This window comes from Colossoma macropomum, unplaced genomic scaffold, assembly GCF_904425465.1.
Source record: "Colossoma macropomum unplaced genomic scaffold, Colossoma_macropomum, whole genome shotgun sequence".
Classification (NCBI taxonomy): domain Eukaryota; kingdom Metazoa; phylum Chordata; class Actinopteri; order Characiformes; family Serrasalmidae; genus Colossoma; species Colossoma macropomum.
In genome coordinates, this window is record NW_023494796.1 from 7701386 (window position 1) to 7713734 (window position 12349).

The following is a 12349-nucleotide window of genomic DNA, read 5'->3' on the forward strand; positions in this document are numbered from 1 at the left end:
AACATCTTCCCGCTTCTTCTCTCGTTCGAAATATTTTTCTTCCTCCTTCTCCATCTCTCTCTCTCCCTCAGGGACACTGCAAAGTGTTATAAGTTGAGGGTGCTTAAATTTTTAGAAGCCTATACGTGACGTACACCATGACGTCATGCTAAATACAGCCAGATTCACAAAATGCTGCAGAGTTACGCAAATCAAAATTTATATAAATATGAGCTGTTCATAAATAGACTGTGCCGGTGATAAGCACCCCAGTTTCTGCACTGTGGTACTTTCACCTGTGTCCTGGGTAAGAGCCAATCAAAATCCACATGTAAATGAGTTCATACATAGTAAAGAACAGCCAAGTGAAGCTGCGGTTGGGTGCCGAAATGGACATGATGAGACAAACAAAAACAAAGAAACAAAGAAAGGCAACATTCTCAGAAACAGAGCTACAAATTTCAAGGAAAGAAATGCTCACAAATACTATAAAATTAGTGAATAATTAAAAAAAAGATGCTGCACAAAATTAAACAGTGGAAAAAGATGTAGGAGAAAACGGAAGAATGTATAAACATGGCAGCAAATGTAACAAACCTACTGTCGACTGTCAAAAGCGACAGCTGGAAGAAAAAAAGAACTGTGAAAGAAAGTATCCAGTAGCAAGTCCCAGGGTACAGGCACAACAAACCATTTAACTTCAAATCAAGAGGTAAAGTTGTTTTATCAAAAAATGTTGTTGATGCTAGAAAAATAAAATGTATCTAAAACTGAATTATAACATCTGGACATTCAACTTTTAATTGTATAAATTACACGATTTCATTACAGTTCATTCTAATTGCAGTAGCAGTTTTTACTAACATGAATTAAGGTTTAATGTGGCAATTTTTCCACACAATTAAAAATCTAATTGACTTGTAAAAAAACTAATTTCTATTTTAGCTTTTATTTTCTATTTCTCTTGAATTCAGTTTGCACATGCGAAAATTAAAATTCCACTTGTAAATATTAAATGTCAACTAGTAACAAATCAGTTTTGACAAATAAATGAAGTTTCACTAGTAAATATGTCATTTTCACATGCAAATTGAATTTCTTTGTAAAAATCCACAGTAAAATTGAAAAAACAGGAATAACAGCAAATAATTGCTTGCAATAACATCAATTCAAACATGTAATTAGAATCTCAACATGTAAAATTACTCTTCACCTATTTATATTAAAAGCTAAAGATACCTTCCACACACAGGAGGGGGATTGCGAGTGGTTCAAGCATTATTATTTATGGGACTGTGTCATGTTATGAAACACCACCAGCACATATAAATGAAGGAAAAGGATGGCCTCACATTGCACGAGTGCCAAAACAGGCTGGTAATCCTCGTTTATGAACAAACAAATGTGCTACCATCATGGGATTTGCTCTTATAGCAGCTGTAACTCTGGTGTTGCATCTGGCACAAAGTGTTTATATTTTTTAATTCTCTGGATAACATTAAAAAGAAGATGTCATTTCACAAATATGCACATATGACTGACACAGCAACCACTGATGCACACCCTACTGCCTCTCCTTTCTCTTGCTGGATCAACTTTATGCAAATAAGCTGAGCACCAACCAATCAGATTGTGGATGTGGGCCACAGAAACCGCTTGTGTCGCACCCACAGCCAAGCTAGACACGCACATCCAGAGGGGGATAATTACAATGAATAAAACACAAACTCCACCCTACACAAAGCACACACGGGTCTTTGTATGCTCACAATATTTTTCTGGGCTTTTGTTATATTTCTTATATCTGCTATTGTTTTTATCCCGAAATCTGGGGTGTTGCAGCCCCCTCATCACCCATACTTCCTGTGTCTTGTTCTTTCTTCGTTATGTTATACATATACACGTTATATATACTTGGGCTGCACCTTTTTTCCTTTGGAATGTTCTCTTAAAATATTATTTTGAATATTCAAATATTCTACAAGAAATGCTCAAGATATGTTTCACTGTAATGACTAAATGACAACTTTTATTATTATGATTTATGATTATGCATACAATTCTTTAATATTACTGTTACTACTTATTATGGTTAATTTGCTAATAGATGCTACTTGTGATTTGAACAAGATGATGAAAAAACACCACGAATACCACCCGTACTATTGCTGACATTATGCTGCTAAATAAAAACCAGAACAAAACCGGGTGTATGTTCTTGTGTAGGGTGTTGAGGCTGTTTACTTCATATACACGTTGATGCCTGACCCCACCTATAAATACCACATTCCACAATCCATATAAAGAGCACTTTTCAATATTCTGGTGCATGAATACAGTATTCAGTTCATGTGTGCGTATGAACAAGTACTTCACAACGGCGTCAAACGCGGCTCAGCTAATTAGATCTAAGAACCGGAACTATCTGTATTATTATTGATGATTTATAGGGTTGCGTCCATGCCAGTTGATGGTTAATCACCAATGGATGTTTATCGGTCAAAAGAATTGGCCAAAATTTGCATCCCTAGTCATAGCACACACACACACACACACACACACACACACACACAGAATCCACTGAAGCACTGCACTACATACACACAGCTCACTACCACTGTCTCTAAAATGAAAGGTTTCATCCACACTTGCTATTAAACATTACATTCCAGAGAAGAGGATGTGGAGAGAGAGAGAGAGAGAGAGAGAGAGAGAGAGAGAGAGAGCAAGAGAAAATGCGTGTGTGCATGTGTGCACGCACGGATGGTTTGTATTCTCGGCAGCTATCAGATGCTTCACCCCATTATCTTCAGATCATAATTGCAGATACTTTATGAGGACACGGTTCTCATCATCTGAGAGACAGAGAGAGAGAGAGAGAGAGACAGAGAGAGACAGAGTGTGTGTGTGTGTGTGTGTGTGTGTGTGTGTGTGTGTGCATATATTGAACCAACAACACTCAAATGTGTATGCATTAATCTGTGTGTGTGTTTCATGATAAGCAGTAAGACACTCTAATGCAGAGTGTTTCCATTCTGAATCCTCTGAATTCTCCATTTTCATTTTCAAACACTTCACTGAATATAATCTTGAATATTCAAACATTCTACAACCCCATTTCCAAAAAAGTTGGGACTCGGGCAACAAAAGGCTGGTAAAGTTGTGTTATGCCAAAAAAAAAACACCTGGTGGTTAACTAGTAACAGGTCAGTAACATGACTGAGTAAAAAAATGAGCATCCCAAAGAAGCTGAGTCTTTCGACAGGGAGGAGTTCACCACTCTGTGAAAGACTATACAATCAAATAGTGCAACAATTCAAGAATAACGTTTCTCATAACGTTTCTCATAACGTTTCTCATTCTCTTTGCTATTTTACTCAATGTAAAATAGCAAAGAACTTTTGCTTTTCATCATCTACAATACATAATATCATTAAAAGATTCAGAGAATCTGGAGAAATCTCTGTACGCAAGGGACAAGGCCAAAAAACAGTATTTGCTGACCGTGATTTTGGGCCCTCAGACGGCACTGCATTAAATACAGACTTGATTCTGTAGTGGAAATCACTGCATGGGCTCAGAAACACTTCTGATAACCACTGTCTGTGAAAAACAGTTCGGCGCTGTATCCACAAATGCTAATTAAAACTCTAAAATAAAAAGAAGAAACTGTACATATACAGGATCCAGAAACACTGTCACCTTCTCTGGGCCTGAGCTCATTTACCATGGACTGAGGGGAAGTATAAAAGTGTCCTGTGACAAATGATGGCATAGGGGTGCATTAGTGTACATGGCATGGTTGACGTGCACATCTGTGAAGGCACCATTAATGCTGAACGATATATACAGGTTTTGGCAACATATGCTCCCATCTAGTCTTTTTCAGGGAAGGCCTTGATTATTTCAGCAAGACAATGTCAAACCACATTGTGCATGTATTACAACAGCATTGCTCTGTATTAAAAGTGTCCAGGCGCTAAACTGGCCTGCCTGCAGTCCAGACCTGTCACCACTGAAAACATTTGGCACATTATGAAATGAAAAATACGACAAACGAGACCCTGAACTGTTGAGCAGCTGAAATCATATATCAAACAAGAATAAGAAAACATTTCACTTTAAAAACTACAGCAATTGGTCTCCTCAGTTCCCAAATGCTTACAGAGTGTTGTTAAAAGAAAAGGTGATGCAGCACAGTGGTAAACATGCAGGTGATAGAAAAAGATCAATTAAAAAATCATTTTCACAGCAAGTTGCATTAAAATGCTAATCCCATAATGTCCATTCTGATAACCCTGATCAGGCCACTGTCTCTTTTTTGTTTAAAATAAAAACAACTCTGAATGTAGAATTTATATAACAAACATTTTCTAGTCTTTGCATTTTTCAAAAACAGTGTTATTTATTAAAGTGCAACATTAAAATATTATATTTTAAATTGAATTCCAGACCAATTTACGTCCTAATGGTTCCACTTCTTTTTAATAAGCTATAACAGAAGACAAATGACAATGAAATAGAAATACAGCTGCTGTCGTTGTGGGGTTCTAAAATGTGTCACAGAGTAATTCATATTGCAACGCAAGTGCAAGCTGCATTCTGAGCGTTGCAGCAAGGGGACAGCCAAACCTGGCCACTTTTCTTATTCATCCCCCAAAAAAAGGTTCTCTGACTTGTAACAACAGCAGAACCTTTTTTTGGTGAAATACTGAACTGTTTAAAAAGGTTCTTTAAAAAAATATATACAACAGTTTTAAGAACCAGTTATGCATTCAAATGGTTCTTTACATAAGCAATATTTTTAGAAAGGAACTCTTGAAAGACCACCTCACTTAAAGGTGTATTATACATACACAAGCACATTACAGTTTTTCTGCTTTGTGTTGGTTTTGAGTACGTGCCTCCGAAATAGCCTGTCAGCAGAAACTTCAGCCTCATCTGCTGCCTCCACCAGAGTGACGGATAATTATGCACCTTTCATTTCTACCATGACGTCTTGAACATCCTGCCCACAGATACTTCCTTGAGAGTGAAAAGTCGAGGAGGCTGATAAGCAGTTGTGGAGAATTTTGAGCAAAGCTGAAATGGGTTAGACAGGCTGAGTCATCCTGTAAGAACCCAAAGACACACACATACAAACAGACTAATCCTGACAGCTACCTGCCTCATGCTGAAATACACACTTCAGCATCCAGGTATATCCATCATACACATACATTCTACAGTTAGACAGTCACAGCTGTCTGTACTGATGCACCAACACAGAGTTTAACACCCTCTCTGACACACCAACACTCCAACTTCCTTAATGAAACACCAAATTCTCAAAAGCTTTACTATATAAGTTTTTTCCATTAACTGCACTGTAAAAAAGTCAGGTCAACTTGAAATTAAGGCATCTTGCTGCACAGCTTTTTCCAATTTTCTCAATATAGCTCAGTCAAAAGTTCGCCTAACTTATATATTTAGTTCGGTCTACAAAACACAGTTTAGGTGAAGCTAACCCAGAAAAATACAGTGAATATGGTTGCCTCCTATAAGCTGAAATTGCTTCAGTTTGGATTTTTACTCTGTTCCCATTTACAGGCTATGACTCTCAACCTAAGACAGTGAAGGCTCCCTCCCTATTATAGAGGACTGAGGCATCATCAGGATTAAAACTCATGATCTCATCTCATGATGATCACTGTGAAACGATCAAGTTAAATGAAAGATACCGAAATAGTTAAAAGCAAAATTAAAAAATATATATTTATTTATTTGCACAGGTAACTGTTCTTTATCTAAGCACACTCAGTGCTGCCTGTCTGAGCAGCAGGAACAATTTAGGCACTGGTCGCTCTGCTCCTTCCATTCTTTCCTTGACACAGATATTTGTACATCTGTGGCTTGTGAGTGGTGTCACTGTCGAAATGTCTAATCATGAACAGATGACAAGTTTGAATCCTGGTGACACCATAGCCATCCGCAGTCAGAGGTTTCCTGTGTGATGGGGGAGTCATAGCCTGTGGGTGGGGATTAGCAATTACTAAATTGGTAGAGGAAGTGAGAGTAGAGTAAAAAATATCACCAATTTCAGGAGGTGACTACATTGACTTTTTCCAGTAAGCTCAACTTTACCTAAGATGCAGTAGTAAACCTTCCAATATCCACCACAGACTGATTACACAGTCCTTAACCAACAGGGCATACCTGCACTTTAAATTCTTTAACCCCTGAAATGGCCATGGCCCACTAGCAAGCCCAAAGTTTTATTACACACTTCTATAAACTAAGAACAGCTCAACCAATTTGCACAGAAGTCCCTGTAATTACTGAATAATAAGCCTTAGTATGTAATAAGCCTGGGATTTTAAGAGATTGAATGCTGCTTTGGGACACTTTTACCCAAATCCTCCTGTACAGTTTACAGTTGACAACTGTTTGCACTAGTTCCTCTATTCATGTGCTGCTTTCACACCCATCCACTTACTTGATGCCCATCCATGTATTGCCATTTTGTTCTGTCTGGTTAGCATCATGTGTATTTACTGTCCTGTATGTTTATTCTCTCCTGTATTTATTGTATATTTACACTGCCATGAAGCTGCCTTTTAGATAGTCCTGTACAATGCACTGCTCTGTTGTTTTGTACTATGAAACAGCATGAATCATTCAAATGTACATATGCTATACTGAGAATTGACAATAAAGACCTTTTGACTTGAAAATGTGAGTTTTAATTAAGCTGAGAAAATGACAAACGCTATGCAATTTCAAGCTGACCTGACTTACTTTTTTTACAGTGTGAATACAAATGAATTAAAGCAGAGACGGACAGAAAAGTGTCTTTAAGTTCCCTTACCTGGACAAACAGAGCTGCCCACCCACCCTGAGAAGACTCTGCATCATCTGGCAGTGTGGAAACTTTGTTCTGTCTTTTTTGTGTGGGTGTCTATATGCTTCACAAAACCTTAGCTAAGTTGTGGGTTGAGAGACCTTTAGTGATACTGCACTACCAGTAACACATGACTCAAACTCCACCCGTTATTCTCCCACCCGTATTCAGACCAGCCCCGCCCACTCGCGCCGGTATAGACCACTGTCGTCGTGTCATCATTTTGTAGTCGGCGCCATGTTATTATGCCCATATTAGGAACTCCGGGTCTAAGCCCCATTTCTCTATGAGCAGAATGAATAGGGTTTCGAAAAATCGCCTCTATCGCATCCAGTGGTAAATAAAAATGTTCAGAACCCGGTTTTGTCCTGTGAACATTCTTCTCTCGAATAACACTGGATCCTCTGAATTACGAGGTCATTAAAGAGTTGAAATATGAATATTGCTCATCATTATTTTAAGGCTGGTAACATTTTTTTCTGAGGACATTTTCTCAGGAAATTTGCCAGCTTTTTGTACAACTTTTCCCGTTCCACCTTAAATGGCGCAGCAGTCATGTTCTGAAATGCTGCGCCATTTAAGGTGGAACGGGAAAAGTTGAATAAGCAGCCGGCGAAAAAGAAGCTGACTTCAGCTTCATGGAGGGCTGAAAGGCCTGATATGAGGAGGTTTCTCTATTTCCGCTGAACAGCTGAGTAACATTAACTTATTTTTGCTGTTTCACAGAGCCGACAGGTCAGTATTTTGTCTCGTTTGCTAATGTTTGTGATAGCTCACAGCTGCTGCACCATTTAAGGTGGAACGGGGAATATTCAAACAAGAAGCTGCAGAAGAAAAGCTAAATTCAGCCTCGTAGTTTTAACATGGGTAGTATTTTTGATGAGTTTTAGCCTATCAAAATATCCTACCTAGAGGTTTTATTTATGGGTATACCTGTAAATACGCATTACTGTAGAAGATTTCGTTAAGGTAGCCCACCTTAGTTTTGTGTGGCTTAGTGACATCAAATTGATGCACAGTAGCTTTAGCATGTAGCAATATTAGTATTATAGCTCTTTAACGACCTCGTAATTCAGGGGATCCAGTGTTATTCGAGAGAAAAAATGTTTACAGGACAAAACATATCGGGTTCTGAACATTTTTATTTAACACAGGGGGCGATAGAGGCGATTTTTCGAAAATCCTATTCATTCTGCCCATAGAGAAACGGGGCTTAGACCCAGAGTTCCTAACATGGGCATAACGAGGACTACAGAATGACGCACGACTACAGTGGTCTATTCGCTAGTACCTCACGCTTCGTCCCAGAACGCTAAAGCCACGCCCCCTGCGCTATGACTGGAGCTACTAGTCCGTGCCAGCTTTAGTCAACGACTGCATATCTAAACCTATCTGCTATAACTAGACATCTGATTGAATATATGACCGGAGTGGCAGGCTGCTGAGAGTAAGGACTAATAACCAATCCAAGCGCAGGAGGCAAAGGCACATGAGCCAATCGTAGCGCTGAGGGGGCGTGGCTTGACGGAATACGGGAGGGAAAAAAATCAACGCCCCTCATCCAGCAGCCACGTTGAAATCTGCTCACAAAAAGTTCACAAAATCCATTTTCTCGCGCTGCTAACGAACCGTTAACAGCTCACAGCTCACCCGAGCATGGTACGTTTAGAGTTTCACACAAAACCACCCCGCGCCGCGCACGCAGAGCCTGAAACGGCAAACAGCTGGCGACACATCTGGCGAGCAGATCTCGCGCTTACCTGCACGAGCTCGAGTCGGACTCTACGGCTGCGGTGGCAGCAGCAGCGTTGTTGTTGTTGTTGTTCTCCTCGTCGCCTTGGTTACCGTCCGCCGAGCCGTGCTCTGAGCTCGCGGTGCCGCTCGCGCTCCCTATGTCCAGCGCGGAGCGCGAGTGCGCCGGGGACGGACGCGGGGCGCTAGCGCACTCGTGCTGGCTCGCGGAGCGCGGGCACGCGGAGGAGCGCGCCGTCACCGTTGTCACCGAGGTCGTCGCACGCCCGCTGGACTCGACCAACTTTCGGTCGCCGCTCGTGCTCGTGGCGGCGTCGCACGAGCTGGAGATGGCCGGGGAGCGCGGCGGCTCGCAGCGCGAGGAGCTCCCGGCGCCTCCGCCGCCGCCACTCGTGCGGCTGCTGAAGAGCTCGTGCAGGGGCTCGTGCAGAGGCTCGGGCCCGGGGGGCGGGGAGGTCGCGTGGCCGAACCACCGCCAGCGGATGCGCAGGATCTGCTTCACATCGAAGTCTCTCCGGGGGTTCGACATGCCCGAGGCGCCGCGAGAGGCGAGCAGAGAGCAGGCGTGCTCGCGCGGTGCGGGAGCGGCGCCGTAAACCGTGCGCGCGCCAGCTGGAACTCAGGAGCAACTGCTGGCGAGGCTCGCGGAGACGAAGATAGAGGGGCAGTGAGGGAGGGAGGGAGGGAGAGAGAGAGAGAGAGAGAGGGAGAGAGAGAGAGAGAGAGAGAGAGGGAGGAGGGTGGGGGGGGCGGAAATCCACACACTGAGGACTCTCTCTCTCTCTCTCTCTCTCTCTCACACGTTGTATACCTCTTTCCCACTGTATGTCTGTCTCTCTCCATCTCTGTATATACGCATGTACCTTTGTCTGTCTCTCATCACTCACTGTAAATATGTATGTATCTCTCATCACAGTATGTATGTGTATATGTATCACTCATCACTGTATGTATCGCTCTCTCTCATCACTGTATGTATGTATCGCTCTCTCATCACTGTATGTACGTGTGTATGTATCTCTCTCTCATAACCGTATGTATCGCTCTCTCTCATCACTGTATGTATGTATCGCTCTCTCATCACTGTATGTACATGTGTATATCTCTCTCTCATCACTGTATGTATGTGTCTCTCTCCCATCATTGTATGTACATGTGTATATCTCTCTCTCATCACTGTATGTATGTATCGCTTTCATCACTGTATGTATCTCTCTCATCACTGTATGTATCTCTCTCTCATCACTGTATGTACATGTGTGTATGTATCTCTCTCTCATCACTGTATGTACATGTGTGTATGTATCTCTCTCTTATAACCGTATGTATTGCTCTCTCATCACTGTATGTATGTATCTCTCTCTCATCACTGTATGTATGTATCTCTCTCTCATCACTGTATGTACATGTGTGTATGTATCTCTCTCTCATCACTGTATGTATCTCTCTCTCATCACTGTATGTATGTATGTATGTGTGTATCTCTCTCTCATAACCGTATGTATTGCTCTCTCATCACTGTATGTATGTATCTCTCTCTCATCACCGTATGTATGTATGTATCGCTCTCTATTACTGTATGTATGAATCTGTACGTATCTCTCTCTTACTCTCCCACTATTTGTATCTCTCTATCATTGTGCGTATGTATCTCTCTCTCTCTTTCTTTCTCTCTCTCTTTCTTACACACACACACGCACATGCACATGCTTTCAGTCACTAAAGCAGAACAGGGACCCTAATTGCAACTATTTTCCATGTAGGCTGAAGGCTATGACACACACGTAGATAGAAAAAGAGAAAGAGCAAAAGGAAGAGATATTACCATCATATTCATATTAATACATTTAAAAAAAAAGATGTTTCCTCAGCCTAAAACAAATGACAAACAACAGACATATACAATAACAACTGCACCGACATATATTGGACAACATGTCCCCTGACCTGCAATGCAGCATTGGCAAAGAATCATCATCATCATCACCATCATCACCATCAATCCTAGCAAGTGTCCGAACACTGATAAAACAATGACACACACACACGCACACACACTGTTTTTGATTCCCTGACCTTTCTCCTTAACAAGTCAACAATCTCATATCAATAGACATGCAGTGGACACATCCATTCTGTGCAATCAATAAGATCCATTACAATGTTCTTTCCCACACACATACACACCGCTCACACGCTAATCAATATGCTGAAAGGCTATAGACAAAGAGAGGGATAAAAGTGAGAGAGTGAAGGAGAGAAAGAAAGGAATGTGGAACAGAGGAAGTCTCTGAAGATAAACGAGTGTGGATCGATAGGCCTTTTTTCGCCGGCCCCATTCATCTTAAACATGGCCAAAGTTCAGTGACTGCTTCAGAAAGAGCATCTGAAAAGTCAGCGATGATCTCTCCAAAAATGTCCTGACTTTGGAGTGAAACTAGAGAAGAACACACAGAACCACAGAAGCAACAAAATGCTCCAGACTGTGTACTGTAGCTCCATGTTTTATTTTTTAAAACTGAAAGAGATGCTAAGGTGACGGTTAGGGTAAGATTTAGAAAAGAAACACCTGACAGAAAGAGTCCTATTACCTATAGATAAATACATATATAATGCATATAAAAATATAGATTGTATCACAGTACAAGGCTGGTACAAGTGGATCAGACACAGCAGTGCTACTGGAGTTTTTAAACACTGTGTCCACTCATTGTCCACTCTATTAAACACACCTGTCTTTTTGGTCCATCTTGCAGATGTAAAGTCAGAGACAGTAGCTCATCTGCTGCTGCACAGTTTGTGGTGGTCATCCTCTAGTCCTTCATCAGTGGTCACAGGACGCTGCCCACAGGACGCTATAGGCTGGATGTTTTTGGTTGGTGCACTATTCTCAGTCCAGCAGTGACACTGAGGCGTTTAAAAAACTCAAGCATATAAGTGTCTGTATGCTGTGTATGCCACTTGAACCAGTGCAACACACACTAACACACCACCATTACGTCACTGTCACTGCAGTGCTGAAAATGATCCACCACCCAAATAATACCTGCTCTGTGGTGGTCCTGTGGAGGTCCTGACCATTGAAGAACAGGGTAAAGGGGGATAACAAAGTATACAAAGAAACAGATGGACTTCAGTCTGTAATTGTAGAACCACACAGTGCACCTATATGGTCAGTGGAGCTGATAATGGACCATGAGTGTAGAAACAAGAAGGTGGTTTTAATGTTATGGATATAAGATATATGGGCCAACAGAAATGCTCCAAAACTGCTTGGAATAAAATCACTTTACATTAACTTACATTGAAATTTATGAATATTATTTTTCTTTTGTCAAGAGGCCAGACTAAAAATAACACTTGCAAATCAAACACTATATGGGACATATTATTACACATAGGCACTATGTAACACATAGACAACTTGTTATTCCTACATATAGGCACTGATATAGCACTTACGTTTATGAAATACATATGGTAGATATTATTACATAATTTTACTTACGTATTTGTATACTTATATGTACATCTTTGTATGACCCCATGCCCTAACAGGATCTAAAAACCAGGCATTAAAATCTCTCCCTGTCCTTCCATTTCAAAAACATACACACTTTTTAACTGTCCTTCACTATAAACACAGGAGCGTGTATATATAAGACAGAGGCAGAGAGAGGGAGAGCGAGAGAGAGAGATGGAGTTGATGCTGGCAGGAGTTTTCCCCTGATCTTAAAC

The 12349-nt window shown here is 41.1% G+C and overlaps 1 protein-coding gene across 3 annotated transcripts in view; it reads right to left on the reverse strand.

The window, feature by feature from the left end:
- Positions 1–12349, reverse strand: part of klhl5 (kelch-like family member 5) — an 88295-nt gene that overhangs the window by 39746 nt on the left and 36200 nt on the right. The window contains exon 1 of one of the 3 annotated variants that reach the window (XM_036583735.1): positions 8620–8752. The exons of 1 other annotated variant lie outside the window; for it this stretch is intronic. The gene's annotated coding sequence lies outside the window, so the exon portion shown is untranslated. Of the gene's footprint in view, positions 1–6826; positions 6864–8619; positions 8753–12349 lie in introns of those variants that run through there. One more of the 3 variants, XM_036583734.1, reaches the window with a different exon arrangement.